The 12647-nt window shown below is 34.0% G+C and overlaps 2 protein-coding genes across 2 annotated transcripts in view; both read right to left on the reverse strand.

Annotated features, from left to right (window-relative positions):
- The window catches only part of LOC139142665 (zinc finger-containing ubiquitin peptidase 1-like), a 470199-nt gene that overhangs the window by 231798 nt on the left and 225754 nt on the right, over window positions 1-12647 (reverse strand). The gene's annotated exons all lie outside the window — the stretch shown is intronic.
- The window catches only part of LOC139142652 (trophoblast glycoprotein-like), a 60097-nt gene continuing 49076 nt past the window's right edge, over window positions 1627-12647 (reverse strand). Inside the window, exon 2 of the mRNA XM_070712698.1 lies at window positions 1627-3968. The gene's annotated coding sequence lies outside the window, so the exon portion shown is untranslated. The remainder of the gene's footprint in view (window positions 3969-12647) is intronic.

Below are 12647 nucleotides of genomic sequence, written 5' to 3' on the forward strand. Positions count from 1 at the left end.
ATTATGGCCCTGTGATCTAGAGTCAATATGGGCTAAAATTTCTATATCTGTTACTTAAGTTTAACGTTTCATGCAGTGTAGCGAGGCTTTGTTTTTGTATGTAATCATGTGACAACAGTGTACTTAAGTTGGACTTGGTTTAAAATTAGAGAGAACTGCAGCTGGTCTGACAGTTTTCTTTTTTCACTGACTACAGACATGCCATCACAGTGCAGTTGAGAAAACAAACATATCTTGATGATTCATTCAGGTCTCACTTCCATGATAGTCCTAAATCATTTGAAGATTTTCCCTCTGTTGGTCTTGATTAATTCATGAAACCGCTCAGCGCTGATTCTGTGTGTCACCATACACAGGTAGTACATTTATAACAAAGATAGAAAAACATAAAAACATGCAAAGGGACCAATATCAGTCAGTAGGCCATATGTGTTGATCTGTTTTTCGCCATCAGACTGGTGTATGATTGAATTGGATATTGAAACAAATAAAACAAATATATATATAAATAAACACAAATATGTAGATAAAATCATAAAGGATGACCATATGTAGTATTTATCTAATCACAGTAGAAATATGTTTTACCAATCTCAAAGAGTTTGTGAGTGTAAAACACTGTGAATAAGCAGCATGCTTTTCATTACGGGAAAGCTCCATTAACTTAGGAATACCCTACTTCCCTATGGGGATCAATTTCACAGACCTACCTTTCCTACAATGGCACTACAATAGCACCAGCTGGATTAGATAAACATAACAATGGAACATTCACACCTTGAGGGATTAAAAGTCTTCTGTTTGTCACCCGAGTTGGTCAGGCAAGGACCCAGGTTTCAGGTACCATGCAAGTTAATGCAGTCTTTCCCTAATGTTTAGCGATTTTGGATTTTCATTGCAATAAGCAGGTTTTAAATTTAGCAGTGAAGACATCTGGACCATAGTAAATATGTGGGAAAAGTTTAAATTAGCAGTATCTTAAATTAGCAAATTTAAACACTTGGCTAAATTTGCTAAAAAAGGATGCTAGTTAAAAATACCCGTTTTACAATATTTAATTGACACATCTCACCTTTCTATTCTTTCTGAAAATAAATATAATGGATGGTTTTGACAGGAAATGTTCACATCATTGGTAAAGTAAATAATAAACAAATAAATAAATAAAAATTCATAAATTCATTATAAAAGACAGAGTGAAACAAGTATATTACTTCAATAAGTAAGATATATCAAATTTTCACCATAATGGCTGTAACCTTTGATGACAACATCATTTTTGTTCCAGAAAGGTATGTTCTCTTCCTCTCTCCCCTAAAGTATTCAGCAAGCTGAAATTCCATTGTATTAGCCTAGAAATACATCATGGACAATTTTCAATATTATTCTGGATGACTGAGTTCTAGTCTGGACTAAACTTCCGTTGTCCACACTAACATTGAACATGCAGGAATACAAGTTGTGTTGGTAAGTTGAATAGTATATGTCTGTCTGTGAACTGACATCAGTTACGGAGTGGAAGAAGACATAGTATATTACAAATACAAACAGAATTATAGAAAATACATAAAAATTACAACTTTGAAGGTTTGACTCAAACCATCAAAAGAGAATAATAAAACACAATTGTTATACACATTTCTTTTATTCAAGCAAAGAAATTCAGTGAGCAATTAACAACTTAGAAAACTTTCAATAATGAAACATTAGCTTGAATATCAATTCAGAAATGTTAAAAAAAATTATTACACTATTTTGGTCCATTACTGAGAGAAAATAGCGTAAATTTGAAATAAGACATGGAAAGTTTTTCTTTTACCAATATCTCGCACAGAAAAAAAATTGCTGAAGAACGCAGTAAAATCAGCTATTTCATGTCAGCCATTAGAAGGTACTAAATTGTCTTTTTTCTCATGCCTACATAAATACAAATGGGAAACTAGAAAGTTGTAAACATTTTGTAATGACAGAAATGTCATAGACGCTGAAAACTTTCAACCCTTACTGTTGATGAACTTGGTTTAAATCCGTAGTTTCCAAAGTGCGTCTGGACTTGTCAACTGAGAAATGGGGGTTGCAGGGTGTGCAGTGTAAAATTACATTGTTTGTGAGCTATAAACTCAATGTATAAGACTATCAAACCTACACCAATTGAACATTCACTGGTACAAAATTTCACAGGAAAATAAAAAGTACAAAATCCCTGTTACATTTTACAAATATAGAAAACATTCAAATGAAAATGCAAAAACTAGTGGAAATACAACAGATTTACTAATTTCAGAAACCATCTGTGAGATAAGTCATCAAACTATTTCTATTGCTCATGAAAATTTCATTTTCCCTAACAACCAATAACGAGGCTGTTCAGATACACATTCATCTTTGATTATTGTTTTCATAGCTTGCAATAATGTTACCTATATAATAAAACATGAATAAATACTTCATTTCAGTGTATTGCTTTTACAAGGGACTCACACAAATGCTGTATTATTTTTGCAATAAAATACTGATTCAGATGTTTGAGTCATCAACTTACCATTATTTTATAAATGATTCAAAATATAAAACTATACTGTATCTAATGGGTGCAACTAACAGTTGAACACGATTTTTTAATTTTTATTCTATAAATTTATGACTCTAACATGGTGTCTGAAATTGTAACTCTGCAGAGAGATTAAACATACATTAACAATCACAATTTCATAATTTCTGCATTTATGGCACAAAAATAATGACAATAATATTTCTTTCATAATTTCTGCATTTGCGCCATTATAGAAACAACGGGACAATCACAATTTCTTTCATAATTCTAGCATTTCATCTGAAGTCACACTTGACATTTCAACGACCCTGTTCCTTTATATAACCATCTCATCAGACAAACTTAAGAGCCAAATTGACAATTTGTCTGAGAAGCTCAATGCTCCGTAACAAAGTCTGATGAGGTCAAAGTTCAAAGTAAATGCACAGCATTCATATATGTCCATGTTTCAAATACTGACAGATGTAAAAATATGATGCCTGGGAACAAAAAACCAAATACACTGGATAGCATTACCCAAGTAATTAATATTGTTAAGATAATCCATATATTCATCATAGCATAATGATCATAAAAATTCATTGACAGAAATAATATTTTCTAAAATAACATGTGTTTACAATTGTGATGTCAGCTAGTACAACAGACCTTTCATATCTTCTACTACAATATTTAACATGGCAATGTCAACTAATTACAAAAGTGAAAAACAAATAACGATAAAAAAACTGAAATAGTATCGAAGATGATGATATCTATAAATTATTTTATGGACTACAAATGTACTACAAATGTACTACAAATGTATAAAATATGTACACACTACTATGTTACTTTGTAGCATAGATCAAATTAAACCACATACCTGTAAAGTTCAAATTTCTTTCCATTTATCCTACAGTTTGTAACTACAGTGTGTAACTTGTCACTTCAATGCAGACCCAATAACAAAATGACTGCAGTATTTTGTGTTTGTCTGTTCAAGCACAAGGGATTCTAACAGGAAACTGTATCATGAATTTATAGATGCATGTCAACATTCATTTGTTCCAGTCCTAAACAACCAATTTCTGTGTCTAATTATTTGGGACATTTTTTCTTTAAAGTAGAGTAAACTTAATTAATTTATGGTGCATAGTTTTTCTTGCAAGTTGCCTTCAAATGATGAATTATGAATTATGAAAAAAGGACAGCTTCTTCATAAATTTCAATCTCTTCATTCCTTTTGTATCAAAACTCCATTTTCTTGCTTCTGTTTGATTTTCACAACATGCATTCTTCACATTTATGTACATCCAGGTGTATTTACATTTCATGCAAGCCTCAGATTCATATTCGGGTGTTTGGATCGATCACAGCCTTTATAGTCAGCCTTCCTCTGATGCAAATGTTTCCTTCTGACTTGGGAATCTTTCTGAATAGAGAACAGAAAAGGACAAGATAATGTACAACAGTAACATGGCTGTTATTATCGAGATTAAATTATTTTCAGTATTCTGTCAAGCGCAATATTGTAGCAGTCAAACACTAGACACTGTTGATGGCTTTATTGTCTGTTGATGGTTTGTCTGCAGCAGAGCTAGCTAGCTGAAGCTAAGTACATCATTTGATTGAATAATAAAATAAATACATTAAAAATATGAACATCTTTGGTTATTTCTTGTGTCTGCAGCACAAATTCATGCAGTTATTCCCAAAGTCAACATTGTAGTCTGTGAAGGATGACACCTGGAACGTAAGAGACGACATATGAGACAATTCTCTCAAAGAAGAACAAGCAATAAATTGAAGTCGTCAATGATGTACATTGTCAAATACAGCATGGTAATAAACTGATAAAGGCAGTATTCACTGTGGTGCCTTGCAACACTGGTGGAGTCCTGTTTCTGATTATGACTACACCATTCTAATGAACTCTCTCTGGAGATAAGATTACCAATGTGATAAACAAACACACTTCCATGGAATGTTAGAACTTTGTGGTACATGTTTTGTGTCAGTACTTGATATCTCTCGTTTAGGATTATTTCAAAAATGTTATCATGGAATAACCATGATATTTGTCAATTTTCTCATGGATTGACAGTCTCTTGACTCTATAAACAAATTTAATGAATTAATATTTGGTGTATTCAACACCAGTCCTAGACTTGTTCGAAGTCTGTAGGCATATGAATATCAAAACAGAATAAATTGAAGGAGTATATTAATTTTAGCAGACTGTCATGTTAGTAGTAGGCTGTTGTGTGGATCATAGGGTGAACACATTGGCTTGGGTAGCCAGTAACTGTTGCCGAGACGGGCCAGTCTACACAAGTCCTAAAAACTGTAATGATTTCAACTTTTATGAACATCACCATGCTGATATTGGTATTGAACAAATCAAATTAAATATTCATTTTACTCATCTGTGGTCAGCAGAAGTTGAAAGTTTACACAGTGGAGCACAGATGTCTCTTTTAATGAGCTCATTAATTAATTCAAACTTCTATCATTGCTTTGCCTCACAATTTAATTCAAGCAGACAATATCAGCCTATTACTCAGACAGGAGTTTTAAATAAACACAATGGAACACTGATGTCACTTTTAATCATCTAATTACTCAATTCAAGGAGACTTAATTTGTTTTTCCTCAGAAGACAACCTTCAGTAGAAATATCGGCTGTTGCTGCGTAGACATTAATGACTACACTCCACAAGTACCCGTACAATATAAACACACTGTCTATGACTGACAGTTAAGAGAACAATATCCAAGGCAACTAAATGAACGATATTGTTACCATAGTAACAATACAGTTGTGGCAACACTTTGCGATATTAGCTTCATTGGGCAGAAATTCACGTTTCTGTCACTGAGCACTGATGTATTCACAACCACGTAGGGTTTATCACTCAATTATCCAGGCTTACTTTCATCTCTTGCCAGTAACCACCACTGAGATGGCTGTGTGGATAACAATCTAATGGTGTTTTTACAACTTTTCGATCATAGCACTGTCTGTGTGTCAAAATACCAGACTGAGTGTATATCAGTCTAATGGACAGTTATTTTGACTTGAGTATCATGAAAAAGCTTTCTTGAATTAAAAACAAGACACTTAATCTATCACTTATCTTACTTTTTTTAGTGTTTTATGAGAACGTTTCAGGCTTCATTGAAGTTAATTTCAAAAATTTCATAACAATCCTGTCTTTGCATTTCTGTATATTTTTCATAAAGTTTGATAAAACACTGAAGCCAAAGTGAAAACATATCAATTCAGTCCAAAATAAAAAAATTACAGAAAAATGCAAAAAAATTTACAAAATATTGTACGTACTAAAATTTTGGAGGGTAAAATTTTGGCACTTTAATTGTTAATCTCATGACCATGATCTTGACTCTGAATCCTGTAACCTTTTAGACTGAGAGCAACTTTTTGGTATCAAAGTCCCCCATCACAAAACTTTATCATTTTGATCTTTTTATCTGACATCAATCTTGTGACAGCCACTTTTACAACGTCCATCACCATGGAAAATTTTATATATGTTCAAAAAACTATCAAAGGCCGTCTTCCATTCTCCAAAGATATGAAATCAATGGAAATCCATTGTATCTACCAGTGTGGTTATGCATCTACCCTGTGTGTATAGAATGCGAAACGAACATGAAAAGATTCATTTCTAATATTTAATACAGCTTTGGTGGTGGATCTAATATGATAAACTGAGATGTATAGCAATAAATAGCTATAGAATTTTGGAGAATTGTGTGTGATTTAAAAGTGAGAATACGGCACTGTAAACATAAAATACAGAAATAACACTTTTTAAACTAATATGGATAATTGTTTTGCCGTCGCTTTCAGTGCATTATAAATTTCAACTAAAGTAATCTATGAATAAGACATATTTACATTGGACTGTTTTGACAGTTTGCTAACATTGGTGTATAATACCTCTGAATATTAAACTTAGCTTTATTTGCAGTGTGAGTTGAAAATTGTGGTTTTTGTCTTTTTATGCAACAAAAACTGCGTATTAAGTCATTTTATTAATATGATCTTTCATTATACGATGCACAATATTGCAAAACATGAAAGAATTTCAAATCACATTTTAAAAGGCAAAATATTTGTTTCCCTCTTCATATGTTCATGAGATAAAAATCTCTAATATCAAAACTTTCTATTGATCCACCTCTGTCTCAGTGCATTGATAATCACCATGGTAACAATGACCACATCAAAAGATGCCATGTCTACAATGCATGCATGTAAATACCTGTGATTGGAAATAACTGTAGCTAATGAAGAAAGTGTTTCTGAAAAACATTTTATAATCGGTTTCTTGGCTGATGTGTTTTTTTTCGTGTATCAGAGGGGCCAGAAAAATCAACACAAGAAATTTTTTTCATGCATGTGCATGAACGTAATATTTTAGAACTCAGTAGGTAATTTGCATGGCGTACAATTTGCATGGTTCATTTAGGTAATTCTCAGGCAATTGGCAACTTTTGTCATTAGGAGAGGGACAGTGGGAAGTTTTCCTTGTGGGAAAGGGGGTCAACACCTGGGGAGAGGCTATTTTTGTCAAAATTGCAATTGAGCCACTGCACATACCAGAAGCTTTCTTTTCCTTTCTAAACATATGTTTTCATTTTCAACAAAATACTTTTAGAGTTGTAAATCTATGTGTAAAATCTAGACCGTTGGTTACATGACTCTCACAGAATCCACTGGTAAGCTAGTATTCCTGTTTGAAATCTGTGGTCAGCTATTTTTCCTGTTTGAAAGCTACATGTACATTTCCGATATTATCTTGGTTACATGCTCAGCCAAATGATTAAAGTACCTGATTTGGACAAATTGAATTAACTTTCCTAGTTTACATATCAAACGCCTCACTGTCGCGCCAATTACACTGATTAAAACTCTGAATTACACATTCTCATTTCCGAATGCCGCAAATTTATGGACTCCCTTCAATATTCCGATCATTACCACAGAAAATTTATTCATTGAGTCAATCTCTGAAACCACCACTGTGAACACACAGGCATGTTCCACTGAGGACAAGACAGATTTTGTATAAAATTTTCTTTGCTGTCACATTTTCTTTTCCTAAAGATAGACTAGTCATCAATGTGTGACCATCCTGCGATTGGATACAATATATCCCCTCTATACATTTTAATATACAACCTAATACTATATGAATATATATATATACAGTAACCTAAACAATATCTTGTACCTAGGATTTTCAAAAAGAAAACTTTTTGTTTCCGTAGGCAGCCTAGCTGTCATCTCCATGATGGCTGGTATACCCATTACCACGGTTCCCCGGTTATATTACCACGGTTCCCCCTAGTATATTAATTCAATTCTGTTAGGGGACAAAACAGAAAATGCTACTGAGGTTCCAAACCATGTACATACATATATGCACCCAAACCTTAGGCAAGACTGAATGCCAAATATGATGTGGAATTTTTGTGGATTGCGTATATGTTATGGACTTCTTTGCGGGTATCGCTCTGCAATGGTTTGTATAAAAATCCAATCATACAGATCTAAAATCAGTTTTTGTCTCAAAATTGAAACTTACTTTTTGCAGATTTAATGAAACCTATAGAGACATCAGTTTTATAAATAACCCTCAGGCTCTGATATATCATCTTCAAGAGTAAATCTGATGTTGTCAGCATTTCACTTGGTGAAGAGTGAAAATGTCAGTGGGAGGAAAATAATCCCACACTCTGAGGAAATGATTATTACAGATTTACCTGCCTGTTTTAAGTGCTTTCGGAAACTAATCATCTTGAGAAATACCGGTATTATGTGATAATGTCACTGCTCTGAAGTGAACGTTAAAATCTGTCACAGATATACTACTATAGCTGTAACAGTGGAGTTATGTGAAAACCATGCACATTTATTTTTTCATTTTTATCAAGAAAATCATGCAGTGACTGAACCAGATGTCAGATGAATTATGTCATTAAAGAGGATCAAGGCAGTAAATTTCCATTCATTTCTTGTTATCATTTTCAAAATAATATTAATTATGACTTGCTATTGCTATTTTGTAAAATTGTGAACATGTAATTTTACACCACCTCAGACCAAGCCTTTATATATAGGGTGATTCAGGCAGATGTGTGTTACCTGAAAGTTATAAGGTCTGAAAGTACAATTTTTATACATCATACCTTTCTTTGATAAACCAGAAAAACCACCCTAGGTTGTATAGAAGGAAGACATTCTGTAAAAATATTAAACACAATTAAATCTATTGTTAATTCTGATTCAACTGTCTATATGACGTGCTACTACTTTCTCCAATAGTTTGTTCTGCTATGCAGAGAATAAAAAAGTGGTGATGTGAATGCTGAAGTGTGATATTGCGGCAATAAAATACAATTAGTCTAGAAGACAGTCTACATGCAATTAATGAGATGTTGGATGACTGCAATTTCTGAATGAGAGTGAAATTAATACATACAGTATGCTCAAGGTATAAATTATTGAATGTCACTTTTCAGGTCAATCATTACAGCACATTTTTTAATCAATTTATGATGTATTGAAATTAAAATTTATTCACTGAACATATAAAAATAACTCAGAAGGGAGTCATCAAAATGTCAAAAATATAAATTCCCCTTCACTGACTATATTGTAGCTCCATCTTCTGTTGTAAAAATGGTTTTCATCTAAACTTAGTTACTCAGTATTTTTTGGAAAACTGCTTGTGAGACAGTGACTAGTGATTCTGAGAATGTTGGATTAGAGAACTGGAAAAGTCACATTCATTAACACATAATCTAAGGTTTGGTAGCACATACGCTGTGAGTTAACTCAATGAATACTAGGGCATGAGCTTTCAAAATGTGTAGTCTCCTTCCTCAGATACATGGGTTGAACAAAGGAACAAAGGAAGTTATGCAAACACTACGGGATGATATCAATATGGATACACATATCTTGCAGTTTTATTGACCAAAAACTAAATTATTCAAGACAGACGTAACGTGGATCACAACCTTCACAGGCAGTATCATCTCATGAAATTCAATTCTACTCATCAAATGTACACCAGGTATAGACAATGTATATCAAACCATCCACGCTGTTTGACAGCTGCTGTGTAATAGCGCTTTCCTTGACCTGTTGGTTAAGGTCAATAATATTGCAACAAGAAGCTTTTCCTCTAAATGGTAAAATCGAAGTGGCAGAGTAGACAATATCGTAACCCGACTGTTACGGTCTGTTTCAACCTGAGTTTCAATCTGTACAAATCATTGCATTCTAATATGCCATCAATCATGAGTACTGACATGTGTGAAAAGTCATTCCTTAGCTTTTTCCAGGATAGGGTGGAAAAGGTCGGATGTCACTTTGATTTCCATGTCTCACAAATTGTAGGAACAATTACAATACAATGTGAGCCAATTGTGCTCTGGCTAGTTTTACACGGGGAGGCTGCAGCAAGATGATGGAATTGCATTTTGCATCAGTTAATATGATCGATTGACAGCCTCTAAGTTGATATTGACAACTCAGATTTTTTCGCACAGACTAATTTTCACACAGCATTTGAAATATATGTGAAAAAAGCCAAGTCCTATCTTTTCCATATACGTTTAAATTGCTGTATGAGTATCTATTCAATATCAACACAAAATATGCTGGACACTTTAGAATTGCATGCATTCTTGGCACAAAACAAACGTTTTTCATACCACATAGGCATTTCTTGGGAACTGATTCAAACTTTTGGGGGGTAAATTGAATCTATACATCCTCTTATTCTCCTAGTATTGTATTATAGAAATAACGGGCGACGCGCTGACCATTACGTTTATTTGTGGGCAAGGGCGAGAGGAAAGCCCAAAATTAACGGGCGAGGCTTGCCGAGCCCGTTAATTTGGCTTTCTCGAGCCCGCGCCCACAAATAAACGTTAATGGTCAGAGCGGAGTCTGTTATTTCCATTATATTATCAGCAAACCCAAGAAAAACCGTCAAAATTTCCGAAAATTTCAGGAGCGAACGACAACTATGCCCTAGAAACTGAGCAATAATTAAGCGACGCACACGCGCGCTGTAAAAAATGGCAAATCCGGAGATGCTTTCAGAAAAAAGTATCTCAACTTGACCTACAACTGCTCCATTTTATTTTGTGATTGATTATGATTTACGTTTCAGCTGTAAAGTTACAATACTTGAGTTGTTAATCTTATTATTCATATTCACGGGCATGTAAACAAACCATTACTGTGTATTTGTGGTCAGTCACGTGGTTCAGCTCGACCAATCAAAATGCGACGGGCAGGGCATGGTAATATAATTTGAAATCAATCAATTCATATCATGAGAATGATGAGAACTAAAATGCGACAACAAAAATAAATGTTCACTGATGATGGTTCACTGATATATTAAGTTACAATATCTGTCCAGACAATTTTACATTATGATCCATGATTTAAAAATCATTTACATCAATCTGTAATATAATGCACTGTATGACATTCAATGCAAACAGTGAACAGCTTCTCCTGTCAATGCTTACTATTGAGCATAGAGAGGGTATTCTTGCTTGTCATAGAGCTTTGTTTCTGCTCAACAAACCCATGCAAAAATCACGTAATTAATTACGTGGCTATAGCTGTTGCATGTAAGGTAGTATCCATTGCCTCAAAAGTGAAAGACTTAAACTTTTGCTCAAACTTTCATGAATGACACTTTCAACCATTCTCTTACCAAATCAACGATGAAAATCGGGGGGTCACCGTGCAAAGTTTGGAACTAGCAAAACAAATTACCCTACGTTTCGCAATATATGAAAACCAAAATGGCCACCATTCCTGTGTTAACTCTATGGGTTAACTCTTGGGTTGACTCTATTTGGATTTTCGGAAACACTAAGCCAGTGAAAGTTTTTCTTTCTCCAAGAGCTTTAAAATGAGCTCAAAGAAGTGGCAGATCAGAAAACAACTAGAAATTTAAGAGTCTGAATATCTATCCCCGAGCCGCGTTCTACTTTTAAGGTGTGTGGTTTATAATTATGACAATAAAACTGGTAGTGTACAATTGTGCAGACATGGTGATTCATTTGATGTGGAATCTACTCTATGTCAATTGTCAAGGTATAAATGACATCTTGACTGACAGATCCGTCACTTGCCAGCAAGTGTGCCCTATAGCAATGAATCTTTCAGTTTAAAATAATGTGATATTGATAAAATCTGTGAAATTACCACACAATTTACAAGTTTTTGTCAAATTTTTCATGTTTTCCATTTGTACCAGAAATATCTGATAAGGGTTATCATACGATTACTGCACATACCGGTAACAATGATATGTTGTCAGGTAAGATTTTACTGCACATAACCACAAGTTGTTATCTGTTGGTTAGATTTGGTTGTTACTGCACATCACCATGATTTGTTGTCACTTGGTTAGATTTGGTTGTTATTACTGCACATAACCACGATTTGTTATCAGTTGGTTAGATTTGGTTGTTATTACGGCACATCACCACAGATTGTTATCAGTTGGTTAGATTTGGTTGTTACTACTGCACATACAAAAACATGATTTGTTGTCAGTTGGTTAGATTTGGTTATTATTACTGCACATAACCATGATCTGTTGTCAGTTGGTTAGATTTGGTTGTTATCACTTGTCCACACAAATTGCCTGCATGTCTCTCAAGATTTGAAAGGTGTAAGGACGACACACTCCAATACAACATGATGACAAGTGATTGCCTGTCAATTGTTAGCTGACAAGGCAGCCAGACAATTACTCCATCAATAGCAACTGGAGGAAAATGTCAAAGCACAGCAGAACATCTGAAAATCCTTGAGAAAACTCAATTTTATGTCTGTCGCTGGAAATCTGCCAACACAGAGGAGACAAATTGGGATTAAATTATCTGCATCAAAGGTCGCTGAAATTACTTTAACTCCAGAGAAAACATGTAATAACTTCCTAATTGCTACAGACAAAGCATCGTTTTCATACTCTCAATTCCCAGAGATAAAATGTGTTTAAAGCGTCTGGGGGAAAGTGGTCAATGAATTCACTGAAAT

The sequence above is a fragment of the Ptychodera flava genome, chromosome 10 (genome assembly GCF_041260155.1).
Source record: "Ptychodera flava strain L36383 chromosome 10, AS_Pfla_20210202, whole genome shotgun sequence".
NCBI classification, from domain to species: Eukaryota; Metazoa; Hemichordata; class Enteropneusta; family Ptychoderidae; genus Ptychodera; species Ptychodera flava.